Source organism: Drosophila novamexicana, unplaced genomic scaffold, assembly GCF_003285875.2.
Source record: "Drosophila novamexicana strain 15010-1031.04,08,12 unplaced genomic scaffold, DnovRS2.1 tig00001692-arrow-arrow-pilon, whole genome shotgun sequence".
In the NCBI taxonomy this organism is placed as follows: Eukaryota; Metazoa; Arthropoda; class Insecta; order Diptera; family Drosophilidae; genus Drosophila; species Drosophila novamexicana.
Window position 1 is genome coordinate 212,484 of NW_020824877.1, and position 12,079 is coordinate 224,562.

Below are 12,079 nucleotides of genomic sequence, written 5' to 3' on the forward strand. Positions count from 1 at the left end.
CTAATGCCCAATCAATTAATTAACTGCCGAACGAAACAAGTTTCAAATAAGAGAAACAGCTTCAGGCAGACATCAAACATTTGTACATGATTTTTGAATTGTGCGTGTTTCAAATGTTGCCCAATTATATGATATGTTGTTGCGTGTCTTTCAAATCGAAAAAAAAAAAAAACAAGTAAGAGGTTCTAGTCGGAAGCTCCCGACTAGGGGATACCCTGAATACCCTCTTCTTCCAACATCAAATGCATATATATATTCTATTATTTCATATATATATTCTATATATTCTCTAATTATTTACCAAAATTGCCCAAAAACCAGGATATCGATATCGATTTTTATCGATTGCTTGGAAACGGAGTAAGTTATCGATTATCGGAAACAAACTCGATCTGCGCGGGAACTAGGAGCACCTACATCTACAATTTCAGTCTCTAGCTCTTATAGGTTCTGAGATCCTTGCGTTCATACATACGGACGGACGGACGGACGGACAGACATGGCTAGATCGACTCGACTTTATGGGGTCGGAGATGCTTCCTTCAGCTTGTTACATACATTTGGATATTGGCACAAATACAATATACCCTTATAATGGATTCTGGGTATAAAAACAATTAACCGACTGTTAAATGCCCTAAGCACGGCCTCCTGCTGCTGCAGCCCCTTGCAAACATTCTGGACTTTCCAGCTAGACAAACGACGAATGTGGCTAAAACTAAATATGTTAAAGAATGTTCATTTGTTGCATAAAAGTAGCATAGCTAACATTGAACTTAGCTTAAATGCTATCCTATCACATTTAGCAAATGTTTCTCTGCCATTCATTCAGCCTACTTCATAAACGTTGCGCTCAAAGTTAATATATTTATATATATATTATATAATATATTTATATTTGTTATTTATGCGGTCAATATTATATCTGAAGCCTGTTTTATTTGCAGCCCATTCGCAATTGTGCACGCCAATAGAATCGAAAGACTGCAAAAACAGTTGTTCAAATTCAACTTTGCTTTGATTACAACATTTATCAACTCTGGCAGATGGAAGAGCTGCACTCACTAGCTTTGGTTTTCTTTAATTTAAACTTAATTTAATTGCAGGCATTATTATTAACATTAGTGTGCCGAGCAAATCTTTGCGATACCTTTTCTGTGGAATTCTTTCTTGAGAAGTAAATGTTTTACATTTTCTTAGAATTTCATGTCTTCTATTGAGTTGTAATTATAATCAGATAACTTTATTTCATCTATGATAAATAAAAAAGTAAATAAACTAAAAAGCTTGTCAAGGTACAAAGAAAATGTAATACTCAAAGAAATCTGTAAGAAATCGTTTCTTAATGCGAAACTGAATGCAAATGGAATAAAAGTTGCATTAGACTAAGGAACGTCGGTGCTAAGCCTTTGAGCCAAGTGTTGCCAAGCAGTTTAGCAGCCAGCAACAATTAGCTGAGAGAGACGAGGACAAGGATAGGGAAACTGGATCAAGAAGAGGTACAAAGGCAAGGGGGAGGGGGGTTTAGGGTAGACATCGCTGATGCGAATAAATGTTGACTGTTGCCAGAAGCTGAAGCTGAAGCGGTTGTTGCTGTTGCTTTTGCACCACATGCGAGCCATAATTACAAAAGCGCCAACGCTGACGACCCAAAAGCCCGAGAAGTACGCAAAGGGAAATGCGAAGGGCGGCGGGGCCAGGGGGCGTGGCTAAAGGAGCGAGCGTCTTGTGGAAGCCGTTTTCAACGTGCGAAAATTCCAGCAGTTTTGCCTATTAGTAATTCATAAGCTCTCTCCCCGTCTCTCTCTCTCTCTCTGTCTCTCTCACTCTCTCTCTCTGTCTGTCGCTGTGTGTGGGGCTTGCCCCGGCGGCATCGCAGTGTGCCAGTTTTATGAATGGGTCACCTTTAATTTAGTGTCCTGACAACATTTTTGTGCGAACTTTGATTTCGCATTCATGGGCTCAGCCAAAGGCGCCACAGCGCCAGCAAATTTAAGTCCAATTAAGGTTATATAGGGTATATGCAGAGTCTATAGACCGCACATACACACACACACACACACACACACCATCAATTAAATGTCATTGCCATAAATCAATTAATTTTCAAAACACAATTAGCCAAGTCCGAGTGCGTATGTGCCATGGTGCGTATGAGTAATAGACGACCACAGGCAAAGCAATTATGTGGCATTAAAGTAACGAGTAATCAACCAGCAGCAGCAGCTCATGAGTGTAACCAACAGCAACAACAACAACCAACAACAACAACAACAACCAACAACAAAAACAACAACATCAATTACAATCCGACTAGATATTTATATGCAAATGCGAGGCTGGGCAACGGTACGTATACGCAATATCAGAAATTTAACTCAAACCTATGCAGCCAAAACCCCTCAGACCCCCCCCCCCCCCTCCACTCCTGCCATCGTCCATCTAGCAAGCCGCCCCCTCTCCTATCCCAGCTGTGCGAGTAACAGCTGCCTAAAACATAATGCGTCCCTGTCATGAATGTCGGTCTTTGCTTCACGGAAACCCAATTACAAGAATGACATTCACAGAGCCCAGCAATAAATGTGTGCATGCGTGCGTGTGTGTGTGTGTGTGTGTGTGTGTCAGTGTGTGCGTATCTGCTTATAATAATTACAAATGGCTTTGTCCGTCGATCGGGTTAACCGTCAGTTTATGAGGCAACATCTTCAAGCGAAACCGAACTCTTTCACACGCGTCATTCGCCACATTCACCACATTCTCAGTCATTTTAGTCATACAGCTCATTCATCTCGATACGCATTTTACACTTGATTTCACCAAAGTTAGAAACTATTTAATCATATTCAAAAGCTGAGATTCATGAGACTATTCATAGTTAATTTGCATTGAATAAGCATTGACGAAAATGTGAAATATGCATTTTAATCGAAATATTAATTGGCCCAGAAAAACATTATAATAACTAATTTATTTGCTCTGTGTATCAAAAAAAATGAAATGTCAGTTCAAGTGAGAGCATCAGCGACAGCATATCGATTCCTGCAGTCTATGGCTTAAAGAACGATATCCGGTAATCGTATTAAACATATCGATAACACTAGTTGGTTAATTTAATAGACAACTACTTAATGCTGCAGTGCATAAACTTAAGTCAAAAACATAGCACAAGCATCAAAATATATCGATTACATTAAGCGGCAATTACTTAAAAATATATCGATTACTTCTGTCGGCAATCGATTCGCAATAAATATCGTTAAAATCTGACTATGTCTATGGGGATTTAATTTCCAAGAGGTAAATCAAAGCAAAATCGATAACTTTCGTAGATAAACGATAACATAGACAGTTGGTCGATAGTTAGCGAGAAGCACTAACCAATTCTGCCGGATGTTATCGATAGTTATCGATAATTATCGTTCATGGCGTTAAAAGGACGCACATCGCATAGTTTATTTAAAAATTGACAATGCAAGCAAATGAATGCACTCGGCTTTTCGGCTGGCTGTTTGCAGGGCGATTTATAAATAATTTAAGACACTCTTTGTTGATTTTCCCTGCACAGCGTGTGTGTGTGTGTGCGAAAGTGTGTGTGTGTGTGAGTGTGTGTGGTGTGTGAGAGTGAACGGATTTTATTTTTCATTTTTGGTTTTATTTTTTTATTCACGCTGCGTCTTTTGGCCAAAAACCGCAAAATCCACTCAATAATGCGCCAACGCACATCAGCAAATCCACACGCATGCACAAGCACACACACAAACACATGCGCACACACTCACACACACTCACACACAAACACAAGCAGACATACTCAGGCAAAATGGCAAATAGCTATACAAAAAGTCGACAAAGCGATTGACAAACAGCTGGTTTGTTAGGTCTGTGTGTGCGAGTGTGTGTGTGTGTGTGTGTGGGTGGGTGTGTGTGCGAGTGTGTGTGTGTGTGCGTGTGTGTTGCTGTTGTTGTCGTTGACTGTTTTTCCCTCAAAAGTAGGCAAGGCTTTCGCGTTTGCAGAGATTATTTATTGAACGATTTGAGTAGTTAAAGGCGCATGAATGAATGCATATGTGAATGCAGGCTGCTGCGTGTGTGTGTGTGTGCGTGTGTGCGGATCTGCGACAGCACTGCAAATTAACAAATATACACTGAGAATACAAGCATATATCATACACACGCAAATCACAGAATCAACAAACATATTTCTATAAATATTAAAAAATAAGAAAATCTAACTGATTGGAAGCTGCAGTCTGTACAAAAGTCTTATTTGGGCTTAAAACTTGGTCAAAGCTTGTGTGAAAAACATGGACGCAGTCAAATAATTGCGCGTCGGACCAGCGAGCGGAAGGTTGCCTATTCAAATACAGCGCGAATGCACAGAGAGGCTTGTGGCCGCATCTCTATGCAGTTGATTCCGCTTGCTGCGCTCAACATAACATATGTGAGCCGAGCAACGCCGGTCAATTGGTTTAAGCTCTTTTATAAGGAAGCATTCATTATTGTAAAGCATATCAGCTGCGGTAACAATTTAAACAAAAGACGCACAATCGCAACGGAGAACAAAGCGAAACAAAATCAATTGATGAAATGCATTCCGAGCGCGGAAAAAATTCGACTGAAAAGCCAAAAGCGAGCATAAAAATAAAAAAACCAGGCGAAAGGAACGCCAAAGAGATTGTGGCATGTGGCAGGTGGCAGCTGGCAGGTGGCAGCTGGCAGGTGGCAAGCGACAAGCGGCAGGTGGCAGCACGAATATCACATGCAAATTCGAGCGTCCGCACACTTAATATAATTTCACTTAAGCAGCGAGAGAGAGAGAGAGGGAGACGGAGAGAGAGAGGGAGAGGGAGAAAGGGGAAGAGCGAGACGTAGACGATGGCCAAGCCAGCGGGGGGGCGGCAGCAGCCAAATGGGAGTGGCAACTGTGTGTGTGCGTGTGTGTAGCATGGGCCGCAAATTCGACTCTTTGCCTTTTCGTGACTTTGGCGCGTTAACCTCAATTTATCGCTGCCATTGATGTCCTTTTTCGATTACAGCATAAATTGTGGCAGCCAACGTGTTGGGCACACACACACACACACAGGAACACCTGATAAATGGTAAACTGCATGCATTGTGTAATCGATAAAAAAAGGCACAGCTGAAAGCCAAAGTAACACGGCATTAAAAGCCAACACAGGAACAGGCGCAGCAGCAGCCACAAATTCTCAAGTCAAGCTGAAGGACAATTGCCCTAATGCACATTTGTACTCCACTATTAGTGTGTGGGTGCGTGTGTCTGTGTAAGCGAGTGTGTGTGTGTATATATGTCTCACATGTTGACGCACAGTAATTTTTGAATGGAGACGAACGGCAAGGTAATTTCATCAATTTCCAATAAAAAAACTGCAATTGATACCGTGTAAAAGTGCGTGAGCGGGTTATGAACGTGTTTGTATCTAGGACAACTGGTAGTCTGGACTGTAAATTAAAAAGAAACGCAGCTTTTTAAATAAGGGTTTGAGCCCTAAGCAGCTTGTTAGCCGGGTTTGAACCTTGCTGGTTCTAACTCCAAACCTAAATCAATAATATGCCCAATAGTTTTGCCAGTCACAGGGTATCTTAGTGTCCATGATTCTCAGCAGCATCAAAGCTGGCAAAGTGGGTTTGAACCTTGCTGGTTCTAACTCCAAACCTAAATCAATAATATGCCCAATAGTTTTGCCAGTCACAGGGTATCTAAGTGTCCATCATTCTGAGCAGCAACAACGCTTGTAGGTTTGAACCTTGCTGGTTCTAACTACAAACTTTAATCAATTGAATGCAAAATTGATTTACCATTCACAGAGTATCTTAGCGTCCATCATTCTGAGCAGCAACAAAGCTAGCACATCGCGTTTGAACCTTGCTGGTTCTAACTACAAACTTTAATCAATTGAATGCAAAATTGATTTGCCATTCACAGGGTATCTTAGCGTCTATTATTCTCAGCAGCATCAAAGCCAGCAAAACGAGTTTGAACCTTGCTGGTTCTAACTAAATTGATTTGCCATTCACAGGGTATCTAAGCGTCTAATCTTCTCAACCAGCTCGCATTCTCGAGTGTTAGACGGGTCGTTTCCAGCTCCAGCCCCGCGAGCTATCTCTGCCCTTGGAAAGTCGCCACAAAATCTGAATTTATGTGCGGCGATATTCGTGCTCGTAATTTTAATTTTATATATTTTGTATTTGTTATTCTGATTGGTTTATTTTCGGTTTTTTTGTTTTTGTATTTATGCACATGCAAAACTTATTTAATTAAATGCTCGCCGCATTGTTTGACGTGCAATTATTTATATTTTCATAACCATTTCGGCTATTTTCATATTTTTATACCGCTGCCAAACCCATCGAAAGGGGCCAAAAGGTGTGCCATGATTTTGTGCGTTTGTATGTATAACAGGCAGAGGTCGATTTTGTGAACCCCACAAAATGCTTAAAATCCTTCAGCCCGACGACAAACTGACTGACTGAGTCGATCACGCCATGTGTGTCTGGCTTGAACTCGAAACTAGAGACTTTAAATCTGACATATATGCTCTCGTATGCCATACGATGAATGAGTTTTTCATATCTTGTCAAGAACTTCTTCCAACCTAATAATATCTAAGTATAATGATCGTGAGATATGTTTCCTTTAGGCACAACTCGAGAATTATAACTGCGAGCTACATGAAACTTGTTGTATAAACTCTTGAATAGTAGATATATTGAAAAACTATTTCATTTTACCAAAACCTTTTCCAATTCGAGCTCAAATTGATAAGTTATTAATTCTTGAAGTTAGCGGCTTGTGCTTTGGTATGCATGCATTCTTTTATGACATATTTAGACCCTGAAAATCTTATAGAGTTCCGACTATAAACGCCCGAGTTAACCGGGAACATATTACACCTATATAGGGCTGACCCGGGCGAAGAGGAAGCGCAGCCGCTGCAGAGGGCAGAAGAAGAACGTCATGTTAGCTCCTGTGTATGTGCGTGTGTGAAAGAAAGCTGGCATGGCCAGCTTCTTGATTGGCGAGCGGTATCTCCTAGTCGGGCACACCCGACTTTTTGTTCATTTAGTTTTTGCTCTATGCGAAATTCTACCTTGTGCAACATAACAATTGTTGATATTGTGCTATTTTTGTTGGCGCTCTCCTCTGTTGTTGAAACGTGCATTTTCGAATCCGGTTTTCGTGTATTTTCTTTTGAACATTTTTGAATGGATTTGCTTTTTTGGCTTTGGCGGAAATTTAATTCAAATGTTCTCGGCCTTTTCCATTTTCTTTATTTTTTATTGTTTGCTGTCAAAGTTGAAATGTTTTTATGGTTTTTTTTTTCTTTTTGGCCAACAATTAGTAAATAAATAAACAGAGCTTGAAATTTAAGCTTGAAAACGGACTTGACTGAGAGTTGTCTTTATAGTCAGAGCTACAAATATTGCATAATTGAGGGGCATGTTAAACTCCCTTCTTACCTTTATATAGAAGAAAGTCTAAGAGGCTAGGACTATAAACTGTAAGCCTTAAGATTCGGGTGCTCAAATAACTTGGGGCTAAGGTTTGAGCTGAAAACTTGGTTGTTTTGGCTGCTGAGCACCAAGCTGAGGGTTCGAGCTCTCATGAAGACTGAATACAAATATTTTTCAATTTGAATCAGACAAAAGTTGCTCTAAACAGCTGCTCAGCACATGGTTGAAGCCAAGCTGCTACATTTAAGTGCCCGAGGATATGGCAAGTTTGTTGTCGCCATTCGGAGCATTGTGATTTCCGATTCGGTAGTTTTAATGCGTATGTTCTTGGTGCGCCAAGCAACTCATTAAAAAATCATACGAAAGCCAAAGCACAGAACATGTCTGTTCAGCAAATGGAGCAAGGGTTCGGTATATGAAAACTCTGCACTCTACTAAGCTTGTGTATGAAACTGTGGGCGCAATAATCATAAAGCCAGTGAAAAGCTGCACAATAAAATATACTCTTACCCACGCTGAAGTGGCGCCGCAGCCAACCCCAAGACCCCATCGCACTGGCTAAGGATTGCAGAAGTTAGGAGTTGCTGGCTGCTGGCTGGGGCGATGATTATGACACTCTCAAGCGCTCTGTGTGCCAGAGTTGGTCGTGCGTGGCGCTGGAATGAAACACGTTGCCGCATTTTGTGTTATGGCCAAAAAATGTTGCGGCTGCTGTGAAACTCCAAAAGCAGCAGCAAAAAAAAAAAAAAAACTGAGAGAGTAGAAAAACAAGCCAGTAGCCGCAAGGCGAACAAAAGCGGATGCGAATGCGGAAGTGGAAGTCGAATCCAAAGTCGGAGCCGGAGCCGGAGTCGGAGTCGGAGTCGCTGTGGAGCTGGCACAGGAAGTCGACTAGCGACTACCTTGCGCACATTTCTCAATGCTCAGCGCTTCGATTGCCGCTGCGCTCCGCTCCGTTCCGCTCCCATTTTAATATCCATACATATATGCATGCCACAACTCAGCGGCGCCCATTCCAATAACTCTATATACAACTAAAATAAATATATAACTATTTGACGTGTTCTCAGGCATAAAAACGCACAGTTTTGTTTAAAACTGCCAAAGAAATAGTAAAAAATCGCAAATGCATGCTATCGATAACTTATCGATAAATACTTTGCAACACTGTGAAGTTAGTGTTTGGTATTCTTTGCTTAACTGATGAGCTTTATGAGACTTAAGATTGGGTTTACAACACTTACAAAGTTGTTTTCGCTTTCTTTTGATTAATAAATTGAACAGGTTTCACTTATAATCAAGCAGGCTTGTATTCGGAAAAATTGATTTCGATTAATTATCGATAACTCCTTAAAGTTTTTTGTGCATTTAACAGCTGATTTGATTCATATGTTGTGATTTCGCACAATTTATTTATCGATACCAAAAAGTTATCGATATCCGTAATTTGCCAAACCGAAACTTGCAGTTTATTCAACTGAAAAGTGTCAATTAAGGGAAATAATTGATTTGAGTTAGGTTTTGTTTTAGATGTCAAGTGAAATGAAGCCTAAAAGCGGGAGTTTTAGTAAATGGGAACGCGATTGTACATGTAATATCCCGTGTTATGCAGTGTTATCAAAGTCACCAAGTATGACGGTGACTGCGACTGCGACTGCGACTGGGACTGGGATTGCGACTGTAGCTAAAGTTGTGGCTATAGCTAAGTATATGTATGTAAAGCATTGTAATACGTGACGCATCCGCAGCGGCAGGGGGGAAATCTGCTCGGCAACATGTCATAAATAACGCAGCTTGTGAGTCGTAAAAGGGAAATAAGCAACGAGCAGCAAAGGAAGGCACGACACAAAAAAAAGAAAAAGAAAAATACTTGAAAATTATGCAGCGAACGAAAAAATCATATATAAATATTAAAGTTGAAATTGAAACGTGGCCAGGCAAAATTTGAAGGCAAACAAATTCAATTTCAAATCAAGCGTAACTCAGCCAGTTGCCACAGTTTTCGTCTGGGCCCAGAGTGCAACTGCATTCAGCTGCATTTCGTTCAGTTTTAGTTCAGTTTGTCACTTTGCACACACAAAAAACTATCGACTGTCGTCTGTCAATGGAGCAGAAAAAACTGAGCAGACTTTATTCATTTCAAGTTTTTCTTATCTTGAGCTCAGTCTCTGTCTCTCTCTCTCTGTCTCTGTCTCTCCCTCATTCATTCTCTTTCTCACTCTGGCCGTGCTACATTTGTTTACCTTGCAAGTCAACCCGCAAGTAAGTAAATTTCATTTCAAGTTTATCCACTTCCGCTCGCACTCCTCACTCTGCCCCTATATCATTTCATACATGATTATATTTCTCTCTCTCTCTCGCTCTTTCGCTCTCCCTCTTTCTCTCTCTGTCTGGCTGCACCCGCATGTGACATCATAAATTTTGATTAAGCTCTTTGGCCACAGTTTACAGCTTCCACTCGTCGTCCTGTGTCCAGCGTCAATTTCAGCTGCAGCAGCGCCCTCCTCTCATCATCATCATCATCATTATCATGCTGCTCATCATTATCTCGGCCATCTAGTTGACTTGCTTGCGCCATTCAGCTGCAAATTTTCTTTTTGATCAGACTTCTCAAATTGACTGTCAACTTTGTGCATTATGCAGGACGCGTCTGTTGCGCATACGCCGCGTGTGCCGCACCTGCAGCTGCACCACTCGCTGCAGCCAACTCTTTAGTTGCCACAAATGTAATTTCCCAATAGCTGGCATTCATATTGAGCGCGTCTGCCAAATCGCGTAAGCCATGGCGTATACGCAATATGCGCAAATATCGCGCATACGAGTGCCGCATGTAACGCATGTGGTGCATGTAACGCATGTGCCGCATGTGCCACACATTTGTTGTCACAATCGCCAAAAAATTTAAATGAAAACATATAAAATAAAGAAAATGCATTTGTGTAATGCCCGCCAGCTAGTTTCATCCCGCTGAAAGGTTGGCAAATCTCAACAGCTTTCATTTTTTGCCCCGATTTTGCGCTTTTCCGCGTTGCATCAGGCTTATATTTTCTCATACAAATTCCGACGCTTCCTACGTTAAGTTGATAATGGGTCCGGAATACAAAAAAAAAAGAGCAATGCGCCTTAAGCTGGAAGCTGCTTAAAAGGTCTCGCTGCAAGAAATCCGTGCACAAATGTTAACCAACAAAAAAAAAGATTACAGGGAAAGAAGCGTTTGTTGCTGAAAATACAAAGCTCGACTTTTTTGCCTTATAATGCTTAACTAAAGCTTAGCTCGACCTTAAGGTCTTTAAAAATTTAATTTAATCAACAGTTCAGCTGCAGCTAAAGAAATATAACAAAGGATACTTTTGTCCGCTTTGCTTAAGAAATATAAAAATGGAGGCAGATAACTTTTGATGGACCACAAAAGTTCTAATTTAAAGGGTTTGTAGAAAACAACATGAATACCTTATTCATTAATAATTAAGACGGCTGTGCCCAACTGCGAGATACCCTAAGCGCAGCTCAAAGCTAACTCAACAAGCATTTCCGCTTCCTATTACACTCACATACACTCGCTAACACACAACCATGTCAGAAAATCGATATTATAAAACTGATAGAGAAGTTATCGAAACACAAATATGACTGCTATAATCGGGTGTGTTCGACTAGGGGATACTCACGAACCTTCTTCTACCAACACCAAGTGCACCTCACGCTAGCCATAAAATAAAAGATACCGTATCTGTGTATGCTATTCGAGGAGCTCTTGCTCTTGAAACCTAAGAGATTTGCTTAAAGGACAAGATTTCGATATTGACTTTTATCGATTGCTGGGAAACGGGTCAAGTTATCGATTATCGGAAACACTAGGAGGCCCTACATTCAAAATCATTAGCTTTTATAGGTTTAGAGATCGAAGCAGACAGACGGACGGACAGATAGTTGGACGGAGAGATGGATAGACGGACGGGCAGACACAAACATGAACAGACAGAGGGAAGGATTAACGGACGGTAGGACAGACAGATAGACAGACGGAAAGCGGTACGGACGGACAGATGAATGGACGGACAAACGGATGAATGGACAAAAAGACTCAAATGCTTAGATCGACTGGGTAATTGATGCTGATCAGGAATATATACACCTTATGGGGTCACAGATGCTGCCTTCTATACTTAATATTAAGTTGAAGATTTAAGCTCTTCCAGTTTCAAAGATCGAGTTCCTTAGCACAGAACATGGGCTTGGCCTGATCAGCTACTTCTGCTGTTCACTTTATGGAATCGCAGATGCTTTGTTCGCACACAAAGCTGTTAAACCCTTTGGGTTCAGACTATGCCGAAGCACGCTTTGACAGCATTTTTTTAAGGATTGGGTTATCATAATCAGCACCCTTCCCCCCTCTCCAGCCACCCAACCCCGTAACTGTCAGAAGCGAATGGAACTCGCTGAAATGCAATCAAATTGACAACGTGCAAAGTTTTGGCTGTTGTTCTTGGGTTCTACTTTTTCCATCTCATTGTCTGCGTTAAGCTCCTAACCACCCAACCCCCCTCCCCCTCTTCCAGCCTGTAATTCTCATCGTTTGTAATAGTAAACATATTTTCCCATATTG

The 12,079-nt window shown here is 41.1% G+C and overlaps 1 protein-coding gene across 2 annotated transcripts in view; it reads right to left on the minus strand.

Annotated features, from left to right (window-relative positions):
• Window positions 1-12,079, minus strand: part of LOC115768188 — a 107,423-nt gene that overhangs the window by 64,733 nt on the left and 30,611 nt on the right. The window lies entirely within an intron of this gene.